Here is a 14541-nt window from a genome sequence, read left to right as displayed (position 1 = left end):
GTTCCCTTTGGATCCCCACGTAATTCGGTGCTCTCCGATCGAACAGCGGAGCAGTGGTACTCAAGCGTCAACTTTAGGTTACAATATCTCCGGATGTAATTAACATTTTACAATGCAACAAACGGCTCTGATTACGTATTTGTTTATATGTTAAGATGTGCTAACAAAACTAACGGGGTTCCATTTAAACAATAACGTAGGTTTGTGTTAAAAAACATACTTCCGTGCTTCTTTTTATGGTTTGTATTAACCAATTACACTAGCCCCTCTCCTCACGTTCGGTCTGTGGAATCGATTCGTCAGTATTTGATGTGGTTTACGAAATATATCCAGCGGTAATGTTAGGTGACTCACCCTGTATATGATACATTGTAATAAAAAAGAAGACGACGCACAACGGAAGATTTATCCGATTGAGACACAAATCGGTACAGCAAATAAATATGATTACACATTCAGAAATACACGATGACTGATTCGAGAGAAAGAGCGCCACAAACTGGCTAACTTAACGACGCGTTGGTGCCTCCAGGTCTTATGCACGCAGTTATTCTGCTTCACATTGATTGACAGAGTTCGTGGATGTCCTCCTCAGGGAAGTCGTGACAGATTCTGTCCAAAGAGCACAACAAATCGTCAAAATCCTGCGCTGGTTCGAGAGCCCTGCCCACGACGCTCCGAACGTTCTCAGTTGGGAAGAGATCCGGTGACGTTTCCGGTCAAGGTAAGGTTTGGCAGTCACAAAGACGTGCAGCAGAAACTCTCGCCGTGTGCAGGCGGCCATTGTCTTGCTGAAATGTACCCCTAGGATGGCTTGTGATGAAGGGCTATAAAACAGGGCGTACAATATCGTCGGCGTACAGCTGTGCTGTGAGGGCGCAGCGCGTGACGACCGAATGGCGGCCGCAGTCGCCGCCGTCGTTTGTCGGCCGACAGTGACTCTGTACCCGTCGCTGACCGGGAGGCTGCAGACACCGGGGCTCAGTTCCAAGTGCGACTCGCCAGTGTCCAGCCAGTGAGACTCCAGACCGAAGATGTGTGCGGCTGTGGTGGGGTACCGACCTACCTGTCGCACAGTGCACAGTCCGACAAGCAGGAGTGGCGGTCACCGCTGCTGTTCAGTTTCGCCGCAACGCCCGTTCGACAGTTGTCCGCAGCACAGCGGTCGATCGACGACGTCCTCGACGCGGCGTCCCTCAGGAGGACGTCCAACACCTCTGACGGTCAGTGCCGAACAGAATAGTTGCTCGCATCGTAAAGCCCGAATGTGGACGAAAGCGTTACTCGAACTGCTGAATTTGTGAAGGTCTTTCTCTCGAATATATCATCCAGTTTTTTTGCAGTTGCACTCATTTGTTTGTTTGTACACGTACATCAGCTGAATCGATTTCCGTCTCATTCCGATAATTCCTTCGTGGTGCATCTTTTCTTCGTCTTATGCTACAGAATACGCAGTAAGACTGAACAGCGCTCGAGACGGTCAGACAGAGGGTGAAAGGGGAGATGAAGAGAGGAGTGGGAGGAAATTGAGATATAAAGCGGACAGGAGGAGATAGACATAAAGAGAAGGCAGAAGGGAGACGAAGGGGAGAAGACGGACACCAGCTGCTTTTCTGTTCACCGAGCAGTCCCGTCTGCCCTCGGCAGGCTGACGGACCCCGTTCCAGGAAAATCTCAGGTGCTTACCGCAAATCAAAATTAGCCATTAACACTGACCACTATAACAGGAAGAGTCAGCTACCTCTCGGTTTTATGCAACCCACAACAGCTTCTAATATCACACCCAAGAATTTTTATGTTCTCTCACTCGCTATATGCAAACCATTAGTCCTACAGAGAAAATTAACAGGACCTTTTTGTAGGAAATTTAACGCAGTTGAATCTTGTACGGAGATACGTTTTCGCTGGAAGCCACAATTTTTCGAATTTTTCGAGAACAATGTGTTTGTAGGTTACTTTTGTACGGTTTTCTTGAATAACTGAAGAACTACACCTGTAGCGAAAACCTATCGCAGTACAAAATTTGTCTACGCCACATTTTCTACAGAAAGGTCGTGTTTATTCTTTTCTGTAGGACTAAAAGTTTCCGCATAGCGATCGAGGATCTACGTAAATCTTGCACGTGGTACCTGAAGACACCGCAGGTTCCATAAAACCGAGCGGTAGGGGCAACTGAATCACCGTGTATGTGATCGTTTATGACTAAAATAGCTCTCTTGTCGTCAAGTTTAACCATCTGGTAAGGTAGTAATGAGAAGCGAAGCGTCACATTGAGGGTACTGATTGCCTGCAAAAATGGCAAATAATAATAATAAAAATCAAACTCAATCTCTTCTTCTAATAATATAAAATTCTCTTAAACATAAAAGTCCTACCGAGCGAGGTGGCGCAGTGGTTAGACACTGGACTCGCATTCGGGAGGAAGACGGTTCAATCCCGCGTCCGGCCATCCTGATTTAGATTTTTCCGTGATTTCCCTAAATCACTCCAGGCAAATGCCGGGATGGTTCCTCTGAAAGGGCACAGCCGTCTTCCTTCCCCCTCCTTCCCTAATCCGATGAGACCGATGACCTCGCTGTCTGGTCTCCTTCCCCAAACCAACCAACCAACCAACCAACCATAAAAGTCCTCTTCACAACTAAAAACCAATTGCAGCTAAAATCTTCGCGAGCTGCTAAGGCGCGCTCTATCCACTCACTGTTTACGTTATTTATTTTTTAAATTTTTTACCAATGTACATTGTTTCAGTCTTTAAAATAAAGTCTCTCCTGTGAGAAAAAAAACCACGTAGTATAATCCGTGAAGTCAGTTACGCTTATGAAAGCTCTGTTTCTGTGATTGTACTCGGTTTGCCGAACACATCACGCTCGGTGTCCAGCGGACGTTTCAGCGCCCTCCTTCCTACACGCTGCTCCGCTCAGGCGTATTTCGTATCCTTCACAGTGGGCAGCGCAGTCGAATAACACGTATTTTCTCGGCCAAGTTCGATTGAAAAACTGCGGGATTTGTTGTGGCACATCGTGGCACGTGCCCGCTTCAGCCCCTGTAGTCTCGTGAACTTCCGACAGTTGGCGGCGCTACGCGTCGCCTTGAAATTGGCGTCTGTTAGGGACGTGCGTTCCAAGCAGGGAGCTGCCGCTGAGCTTCTTTTGGCGGAAAACTAGACCGTCGGAGATATTCGTAGGCGCTTGCAGATTGTCTGCGGAGACCTGGCAGTGAACAAAAGCTGGGTGAAACGTCGGGCGAAGGGGTGAGCCATCATCGCAACGAGGTCACACGGAGCTGTCCGATGTCCCGCGAGCCGGCCGAGGCCCGTGCAGTGATGAAGCGTGCGGGCGCTGTCACTCGCGGTGGTCGACGGGTCACATCGAACGCCTCGCCGCCCACCTCGACTGGACGTGTCTGTCGGTAGCGCTGACGCACCCGTCCACCTGCTGGCTCCCTCGCCGCCTGAGAGCGACGGAGGCCCACCCGTGCCGAGTTGGCTTGCGCGTTACGAGGCCGGTCGTGAGCATCGTCACAGGCGGTGACACGTGCGTTCGTCTCTCCCAACCGGAAACAAAACACCTATCCACGGAGTGGCGCCGGGGCACCTCTCCTCCGTAAAAAAAGTTCTAAGCCGTACCCTTAGTCGATAAGTCTACGGCGGCAATCTTCTCGGACTCTGATGAGGTTATTCTGTTGGATGGTCTCTTTCACGGTGCAACGATCAACTCGGAAGTGTACTTTGCTATCCATAGGAGATTGAGGAAACCACTTCGACGTGTTCCTCGTCTTAAAAATGCAAACCAACTCCTCCTTCAAGAAGTCTGTGCACCGGAGAGGAACTCACAGGCCTTCGTTGCATTGTCCTCCCTCGTCCATCGATCTCGCTAGCCTGCGTCCTGCGATGAATTTCGTATCGTTTTTCTTTTGTCGCTCAGGCGTGTGTAGTAACGTCGTACGAAGTAGTTTTAACACTATCGCCATTCAAAGATAGGGAAATAAGAGCTCGTACTGAGGCGTTCAGACAGTCGTTTTTCCCTCGCGCGGTCCCCGAGTGGAACAGAGGGACGGGGGGAGGGGGGGGGAATATGACTTTGGCGCGAATTGTGCCCTCCGCTACACGCCGCTTGGTGGCTAGCGGAGTATATATGTAGATGTAGATGTGTCGGCAGCAGATGATGATGAGCGTTGTCTCAACCTTTAATCAAATTATTGTGTCGATGATTAGTTGTCATCGGTTGGGGCGGGAGGTGTTGCACCAGTTTACGATAAATATAGCACTTGGGCTTCTCGTATGTAGCAGCTCTCTGAGCAGTGCTCATCAACGCAGGTGAATCTCGGATAAACAGAAGGAAGGTCTATTGTTGCTTGGTGATTGGCGTCGTCACCAGTCCGAGACCGCCTTTATTTGTCCGGATAGCTGTAGCTGAGCTGAGAGCATCCCAGAGTGCCCCTGAGAGCTACAACACCAAGAAAAATCGCTTCTCGGCTTTTGACAAGATCAATGTGTACGGTATGTTAAATAATAGAACGAATAAAAGATTTATTAAACTCAAACATTACAATAATAGAACATAACATCTCCTTGCACTACACGATCATTACCTAAAGACCCGCCACTCTTACACCATACAAGTACATGTTCGGAACTTTCAATTTTACGACCCACACGACTTCTTAACACTAAAGGTTCATCACTTGACAGATAGCTTCCTCCATACGCCTTATTAGACTGATGAATAATATTAAATGTCTTCCAGGCAATGACATCCCGCGTAGCAAAAGAATCCAAAGAACTCTTCTTGGCATCACTCGTACGAAGAAACGCAATAGTAATCCAACCATTACCTGTTCCTTGAACAGACATAGCCAAATCTTCAAATATTCAGGCTCCAAATCTAGCATGGGGAGGCAAGTAGTACGTGTTGTGCTGTGGAGAGGAGCGAGGCAGAACAGCTGTGGTACGGTCGACTGCAGTTAAAATGTAATTGTTCGTTAAGAAATCTGGTTGCGACCGATCAAGTGACCTCATCATGTGAACGGGTAGCACGGCTTTCATCGCAGTTGATTTGTTTCGCTAGTTACGATCGAGAAAATATCCGTCGGCACGCCGTTAAGGCCGTTTGGTCATGATTAAAACGTAGTTACTGAGAGAGGTACAGAGTGGACTGTTGTTATGGTATGGCAGCGACACTTGGCAGATATTTTAATGCGTTCATGTGGAACCGATTTACGCTGGAAAAAGTTAGTTACAATGTTGGCTATCAAGCGCAAATGCAAGAAAGACGGGTAGAAATGTTTCCGTTTATAATGGATTAGATACGGGACATGGGCAGAAAAGGTCAAACAAGTGCGAAAGGCATCGTGACGATTTAATTTGTACGACATGAGCACCGGAGACTCAAAACGACGCGACCAGCAGTTCCTTGCGGCAGTTAGGCGGGACCTGAGGCACGTGTTCCCGTATCCCGGCCTTCAGATGAGATGGAGACACAACGTGTTCCAGGTAAACGCGTTCTCGTAGATACACCCAGCGCCAAAAGTCACACGCCCTCGGATCAGCTGATCTGGACAACCTCCGGACATACGGTTGCACTAAACAGATGTTTCACTGGCGAGCGACACGAGATGTTGCCCCAGCTTGCACCAAAACAGTGGTTTCCACGCAGCTGCGCTCCCCCAAACCAGCAACCACCTGCTGTACGAGGAGGTCTCGACAACGCGCAGACCTGACAGACCTTCTGGGTGTGTTCTCTTCGAAGAAGAACGTATAGAGAATAAAGGTGCTTGTGAATCCACATCAGACACTCGAATACGGCGAGTGCAGTGGCTCTTCGGTTTAACAGTACTCGGAATTCGTCACTTCTGTGTATTCGCTGCATCCCGCGTCACTCCACGGAGTATTTACTGCACGTCGTCTGCTTCGACCGGCGCCAGAAACCGACGAGTAAATTCAGAACGTTGCTGCGCGTCACGGCGTTTCAGTTGCTGCACCGTCTGGACCTCGTACGGGTGGCGGTGTAAAATAGACCACAAAACTTGGCGTACTGTACCTATTAAAAAGGCACCTGTTGTGCCGGACATTTCTTACAGAGCAGGCACCATTCGTAACGGCGTCGCTGGTGCATACATTTATATAAAATAGACGATGGAAACTAGCGACTTTCTGCAACAGAAGGCAAGTGTTAATGCAGTGGCGGAAGTTGAAAATTTGTGCCGGACCAAAATGCGAACCCTGACACATTGCTGCACGAGAACGATAGCTCTCTGGCGTTGGTTTCAGTTGGGCTGCGCTGGCAACTTCGCAGGTTCGAATCCTGCCTCGGGCAAGGATGTGTGTGTGATGTACTTAGGTTGGTTAGGTTTAAGTAGTTCTAAGTTCTAGGGGATTGATGAACTCAAGAGTTAAGTCCCATAGTGCTCAGAGCCATTTGAAACATTTGAACCGAACTTGTACGGAAATGAACAACTTGCGACTTAGGGGTGACGCTGCACAGCGGCGTGCGGTAAGTTGGAAATGCCGGTCGGCCGGGACGCAGAGCAGGGTGGCCGAGGCGGTTCTAGAGAAGCGGAGCATCCGGGTTCGAGTCGCGGTATGGCATAAATTTTCTACTTGCGCCACTGCATTTCCACAATTTCATGTGCCACTGAAAGTCACTAGTTTCCCACCCATACTTTACATTTCCATCTCCATCTCTCCGCACTGTTGACCACGGGATGGACAATTCTCGCGACACCGAACGCACACTAACCCTACCCTGGGCAAGGGCCGCACGGTCAGTCACACCGGCGCGGCAGTGAGCGGCGTCGCCGTCGACTTGCACCCGAACGGGACGCCTTCGTGTTGCAGCTGCGTCACTCAGCCCACCCGTGTTTTCCACCACCTTGTTTAAATCCTTTAACGACAATGGGCCTTTCACTCGGCGATACTCTTGGCGGCTCTTTAATTGCTGTAGTTCACGTAAAACAGGTTCACTAACAGTGTACAGTCTCTTTTCTCAATAGCCATTCTGTTCACTCACGTTATACTTTGTCAAATGACAGTGTGGCTGTCACGCCATTATATAAACACTGTACAGCGCCAGATTTGCATCTGGTGGCCACGATTGAGACTAATTTGTTTTCCAGCGTCAATCGGTTCCTCATTAACGCATTAGCATACATATCAAGTTTGCCTACCATATGATAATTACAGCCGGCACTAGACCTCCACGAGTAGCTGCACCTAAATTACATAGTCACTCGATACTACCCAGAAACTATTATTGCACCTCCTCATTAGTTATGTGACCTACCCATCTTCAACATTCTTCCATAGCACCCACATTTCGCGTATTAACTATTTTGTGGCCATATTCAGGGGATTATTTGATGACACTGATCATTATTTAATCTGCAGTGAAATTGGGATTGTGAGGCCGAAAGTGCAGGAGGTCAGGTCCATATGTAGGAAGATAAGAGTGGAGAAACATCAGGATAAGGAAATGAGGCACAAGTACATAACAGTGATCTCAGAAAGGTACCAGTTAGTTGAATGTAGTCAATTACAGTCATTGGAAAAGGAATGGACAAGGTACAGGGACACAGTACTAGAAGTGGCTAAAGAATGTCTTGGAACAGTAGTGTGTACAGGTAGGATGAAGCAAACAGCTTGGTGGAATGACACAGTCAAGGCAGCCTGTAAAAGGAAAAAGAAGGCGTATCAAAAATGGCTACGTACTAGAACTCAGGTAGACAGAGAAAGTTATGTCGAAGAAAGAAACAAAGCCAAACAGATAATTGCAGCATCCAAGAAGAAATCTTGGGAAGACTTTGGAAACAGGTTGGAGACTTTGGGTCAAGCTGCTGGAAAACCATTCTGGAGTGTAATTAGCAGTCTTCGAAAGGGAGGTAAGAAGGAAATGACAAGTAATTTGGACAGGTCAGGAAAACTGCTTGTGAATCCTGTGGATGCCTTGGGCAGATGGAGGGAATATTTTGAAGAGTTGCTCAATGTAGGTGAAAATACGATCAGTAATGTTTCAGATTTCGAGGTAGAATGGGATAGGAATGATGATGGAAATAGGATCACATTTGAGGAAGTGGAGAAAATGGTCAATAGATTGCAGTGCAATAAAGCAGCTGGGGTGGATGAAATTAAGTCGGAACTCATCAAATACAGTGGAATGTCGGATCTTAAATGGCTACACAGGATAATTGAAATGGCGTGGGAGTCGGGACAGCTTCCATCAGACTGGACAAAAGCAGTAATCACGCCAATCTTTAAACATGGAAACAGAAAAGATTGTAACAACTACAGAGGTATCTCTTTAATCAGCGTTGTGGGTAAAATCTTCTCAGGTATTGTTGAAAGGAAAGTGCGAGTATTAGTTGAGAACCAATTGGATGAAAATCAGTGTGGCTTTAGGCCTCTTAGAGGTTGTCAGGACCAGATCTTTAGCTTACGGCAAATAATGGAGAAGTCTTATAAGTGGAACAGGGAATTGTATCTATGCTTTATAGATCTAGAAAAGGCATATGACCGGGTTCCTAGGAGGAAGTTATTGTCTGTTCTACGAGATTATGGAATAGGAGGCAAACTTTTGCAAGCAATTGAAGGTCTTTATGTGGATAGTCAGGCAGCAGTTAGAGTTGACGGTAAATTGAGTTCATGGTTCAGAATAGTTTCAGGGGTAAGACAAGGCTGCAACCTGTCTCCACTGTTGTTCATATTATTTATGGACCATATGTTGAAAACAATAGACTGACTGGGTGAGATTAAGATATGTGAACACAAAATAAGCAGTCTTGCATATGCGGATGATTTAGTTGTGATGGCAGATTCGATTGAAAGTTTGCAAAGTAATATTTCAGAGCTAGATCAGATATGTAAGGACTATGGTATGAAGATTAGCATCTCCAAAACGAAAGTAATGTCAGTGGGAAAGAGATATAAACGAATTGAGTGCCAAATAGGAGGAACAATGTTAGAACAGGTGGACGGTTTCAAGTACTTAGGATGCATATTCTCACAGGATGGCAACATAGTGAAAGAACTGGAAGCGAGGTGTAGCAAAGCTAACGCAGTGAGCGCTCAGCTACGATCTACTCTCTTCTGCAAGAAGGAAGTCAGTACCAAGACTAAGTTATTTGTGCACCGTTCAATCTTTCGACCAACTTTGTTGTATGGGAGCGAAAGCTGGGTGGATTCAGGTTACCTTATCAACAAGGTTGATGTTACGGATATGGAAGTAGCTAGGATGATTGCAGGTACTAGTAGATGGGAACAATGGCAGGAGGGTGCCCACAATGAGGAAATCAAAGAAAAACTGGGAATGAACTCTATAGAAGTAGCAGTCAGGGCGAACAGGCTTAGATGGTGGGGTCATGTTACACGCATGGGAGAAGCAAGGTTACCCAAGAGACTCAAGGGTTCAGCAGTAGAGGGTAGGAGGAGTCGGGGCAGACCAAGGAGAAGGTACCTGGATTCGGTTAAGAATGATTTTGAAGTAATAGTTATAACATCAGAAGAGGCACCAATGTTAGCACTGAATAGGGGATCATGGAGGAACTGTATAAGGGGGGCTATGCTCCAGACTGAACGCTGAAAGGCATAATCAGTCTTAAATGATGATGATGATGATGATGATTTCACTTCCATTCATCCATTCATCGCTACTCTCCAGGCAAATACTTTCAGAAAAGACTTACCAACACTTAAATCTATATTTGACGTTAACAAGTTTCTCTCCATCGGAAATGCTTTTCTTGTCATTGAGTGTCTACATCGTGTATCCTCTGTGCTTCGGCCATCATGAGATATTTTGTTGCCCAAATAGCAAATCTCATCTGCTACTTTAAGTGTCTCGTTTCCTAATCTGATTCCCGTAGCATCACCTGATTTAATTCGACTACATTCCATTATGCTCAACAACAAAAAATGTTCAAATGTGTGTGAAATCTTGTGGGACTTAACTGCTATGGTCATCAGTCCCTACCATTATCCTCGTTCTGCTTTTGTTTTATATCCTTCTTTCAAGACAATGCCCCTCAAAGCCTTGCTGTCTCTGACAGAATTGGAGTGTCATCAACAAAACTCAGAGTTTTTATTTATTTTCCCTGAGTTTTAATTCCTGCTCCAGATTTTTCTTTGGTTTCGTTTACTGTTGGTTCTGTATACAGATTGAATAACATCGGGGATAGGCTACAACATTGTCTCACTCCCTTCTGAAACACTACTTTCCTTTCATGTCCCTCGACTCTTATAACTGCCGTCTGGTTCCTGTACAAGTTGTAAATAGCCTTTCGCTCCCTTTATTTTACCGCTGCTACCTAAGGAATTTCAAAGAAAGTATTAGTTAATATTGTCAAAGGCTTTCTCTAAGTCTACAAATGCTATAAAGGTAGATTTGCCTTAACCTATCTTCTAAGATAAGTCATAGGGTCAGTACTGCCTCGCCTGTTCCTACATTTCTCTGGAATCCAAACTGATTTTTCTTGAGATCCACTTCTACCCGTTTATTTTTCTGCTTCATTCATTTCATTAATGCTTGTGCCAGTGACCATGAATGTGACATTTCGTAACGATGTGAAAGTGTCAGTTTAACGTAAGTTTTCTTTACACGATAATTTTTTTTACTACTTCGTACCTAAAAATTCACCTATTAAGTAGAAAGAGTTGTCATTGAGAAATTTTTTAATTTGTTTTTAAATGTGGTTGGCTATCTCTCTGACTTTCAATGCTGTTTGGTAAATGACCAAAGATTTTTGTGGCAGCATGATTCACCCCTTTGTGCGCTATAGTCAGTTTCTCCTAGAATAGTGAAGATCATCCTTTCTTCTAGTGTAGTAGCATTTACTATTATTTTTGATTTGGAATGGGTTATTAATAACAAATTTCGTTAGTGAATATATGTACTGCGAAGGTACTGCAAACATCAGAAGTTCCTTAACTAAATGTCTGCATGGTCATCATAGACTGTTATTCTGGTTACGCGCTTTTGTGCAATGTGCAGTTTTTCTCACAATGATGAGTTACCCAAGAATATGATACGATGTGAAAGCAGTGAATGGAAATAGGAATAGTAGGCTAATTTACTAATATGTTTCTGACCAAAATTTGCAGTAACCCTAATAGCATAAGTAGCTGAACGTAAACATTTCAGCAGATCATCAGTGTGTTTCTTCCAATAAAATTTCTCGTCAATGCACTCATCCAGATATTTTGAATATTCTGGCTTAGCAACAGGCTTCTGTTCAAAGCTTATATCAATGGTGCTATGCCATTTACTGTACAGAACTGTATATACTGTGTTTTCACAAAATTTAGTGAGAGTTCATTTGTAGTGAACGACTTAGTAATTTTCTGAAAGGCACTCTTTACGATTCAGCTAATTCTTGTTTGTTGGGTGTGATTACAGTGCTTGTATTATCAATAAAAGAACTAGTTTTCCATCTTCATGAATATGGAGTGGCAAATCATTAATGTGTATTAAGAACAATAAGGAACCCAGGACTGAACCCTATGGAACACTGATGTTGATACATTTCCAGTTAGAGGACTCTGCTTACTATCTGTATTGTTAGTTTCAACCTTTTGCATTCTTGTAGTTAAATATGAATTAAACCGTTCGTGATCTGTCCCACTTATCCCACAATATTTATCTATAAGAATTTCATGATTTACACAGTCAAAAGCTTTTGAGAGGTCACAAAAATCCCAGTGGGTGATGTTTCGTTGTTCAGAGCATGTAATATGTGATCAGTGGAAGCGTATACAGCATTTTCTGTTGAAAAGCCGTCCTGAAAACCAAACTGACATTTTATTAATACTTCATTTTTACAAATGTGTGAAGCTACTCTTGAATACATTACTTTTTCAAGAATTTGGACAAAGCTGTCAGAAGTGACATTAGGTTGTAGTTACTAGCATCAGACCTATCCCCTTTTTTATGCAATGGTTCAACAATAGCATATTTCAGTCTATCTGGAAAAATGACCTGTTTCAGTCAGCTACTACGTATGTAGCTGAGAATCCTAGTTATCTGTTGGGACCAAGCTTTTAGTGCTGTGTTAGAAATACCATCAGTTCAATGTGAACTTTTACTTCAGAGTGAGCTGGATTTTCTTAATTTCAGTAGAAGAGGTGAGTTCAGATCCATTTTTATCAAATTGCATAGGTATTGCCTCTGCAATATACAGCCTTGCACATTCTAATGAACAGCTGGATCCTATTCTCTCTACAACATTTAAAGTGGGATTATCAAAAATATTTTCTTCTTCTGACTTTTTGTTAACAAACTTTTCATTGAGTCTGACAGAAATACAGTCCCCCCCATGAACCATGGACGTTGCCGTCGGAGACTTGCGCGCCTCAGCAATACAGATAGCAGTACAGTAGGTGCAGCCACAACGGAGGGGTATCTGTTGAGACAAACATGTGGTTCCTGAGGAGGAGCTGCAACCTTTTCAGTAGTTTCAGGGACAACAGTCTGGATGATTGACTGATCTGGCCTTGTAACAATAACCAAAACGGCCTTGTTGTGCTGGTACTGCTAACGGCTGAAAGCAAGGGGAAACTACAGCCGTAATTTTTACCGAGGGCATGCAGCTTTACTGTATGGTTAAATGGTGATTGTGTCCTCTTGGGTAAAATATTCCGGAGGTAAAATAGTCCCTCATTCGGATCTCCGGGCGGGGACTACTCAGGAGGACGTCGTCACCAGGAGAAAGGAAACTGGCGTTCTACGGATCGGAGCGTGGAATGTCAGATAATCGGGCAGGTATGTTAGAAAATTTAAAAAGGAAGATGGATGGGTTAAAGTTAGATATAGTGGGAATTAGTGAAGTTCGGTGGCAGGAGGAACAAGACTACTGGTCGTGTGAATACAGGGTTATAAGTACGAAATCAAATTGGGGTAATGCAGAACATACAGGTACCACATGCTGCATCATTGATTTCATTCGACATAGAAAATATGTATACCTCCATCTCTATCACAGAAACAATAGAAATCATAGAACAAAATCTCTCATCCCACAGCAACCTCACCACAGACGCAATAAAAGAAATAACAGATATGCTCAGACTGACAACTGAACAAAACTACTTTCAGTTTAAGAAATAATATTATCTACAAAATGATGGCCTGGTCATGGGATTCCAATATCAGGAACACTACCTAACATTTTCATCAGTCATCTAGAAAATCAGATATTTGAAAAGATAACCACTAATGAAAGTTTCAAAATCATATATTGGTACAGTTACGTGGATGACATATTTGTCTGGTAGATGAGCCAAGTGAAAAAATAGATGAACTCCATTCGGAAATAAACAAAGCTCATCAGAACATAAAATTCACACTTGAAAAAGAAAAAGAAACTCAGATAAATTTTCTTGACATTAAAATAAAAAAGAAAATGGCAAACTTACATTTAACATCTTTAGAAAACCAACCGCCACAGACACAATAATACATTCCACATCCAACCACCCCCACAGCCAGAAACTTGCAGTACTAAGACACATGTTACATAGATTAAACAGAATCCCACTCAACAAGAGAAACTATGAACAAGAAATGAGTACAATCATACAGATAGCTAGGAACAACGGGTATGACACACATGTGGTACACAAGCTCAATCAAAAAATAAAAAACACAAATAAAAAACAAACATAACAGTTCCACAATACAAGAGAACTCACAAGCTGAAAACTTACAAACACACTCAACAAACACACACAATGACAACACCACACAGAAAAGAACCAGATGGTACACCATGACCTACACACACAAACTAACACACAGAGTTGCAAACATCCTAAAGAGACAGGGCTTCCAAATAGCATATAAGCCTGGGCAATCACAACTAAGCCAGCCACCTACCAAGAGGGACAAATTCCAACAATCAGGAATATGTAAACTTGAATGTCAAAGTTGTGATGCAGTATACACAGGCATGATATGCAGGAATTTTGAAACACGATAGAAAGAACATATCAGATGTTAGAAGTATGAAACAAACCATTCCTCATTTGCAGAACATTTAAAACACCATAACCATCACCCTACAAACATGGAACAAAAAATGAAAATAATGAGAATAAGCAACCATGACAAACATCTTATACAAACGCAAGAAAACTTCCACAACCAGAAAGCCATAGCAGAAAACAAACATGTGATAAATGAACACACATCAGCACAGGCTCCATACTACACTTAATAAAGGAAATGATAAGCTAAAACAAAAAAACTCTTCCCCCTTCACCTTCTGGACACACACACAGCACAAAAAATTATATCACACCAAAACACACACACACACACACACACACACACACACACACACACACACCAACGCACACACGAATGCATACACGAACAGATCTTAGATACTTCAATAATTACACTCGAAAGTTCGGCGATAACATTCGATCTTTGGCAAAAACATTTGACAGTCGGCAACAGAAACCAAAACATTGCATTGAAACAAGCGTTCAGTTCATAGTGCTGTGGAATGCGGAAAAATCCGCAAATTGGCATTCATAAGAAGAACAACAACACC

The sequence above is a fragment of the Schistocerca cancellata genome, chromosome 1, assembly GCF_023864275.1.
Source record: "Schistocerca cancellata isolate TAMUIC-IGC-003103 chromosome 1, iqSchCanc2.1, whole genome shotgun sequence".
Lineage (NCBI taxonomy): Eukaryota > Metazoa > Arthropoda > Insecta > Orthoptera > Acrididae > Schistocerca > Schistocerca cancellata.
This window is presented reverse-complemented; position numbering follows the sequence as displayed.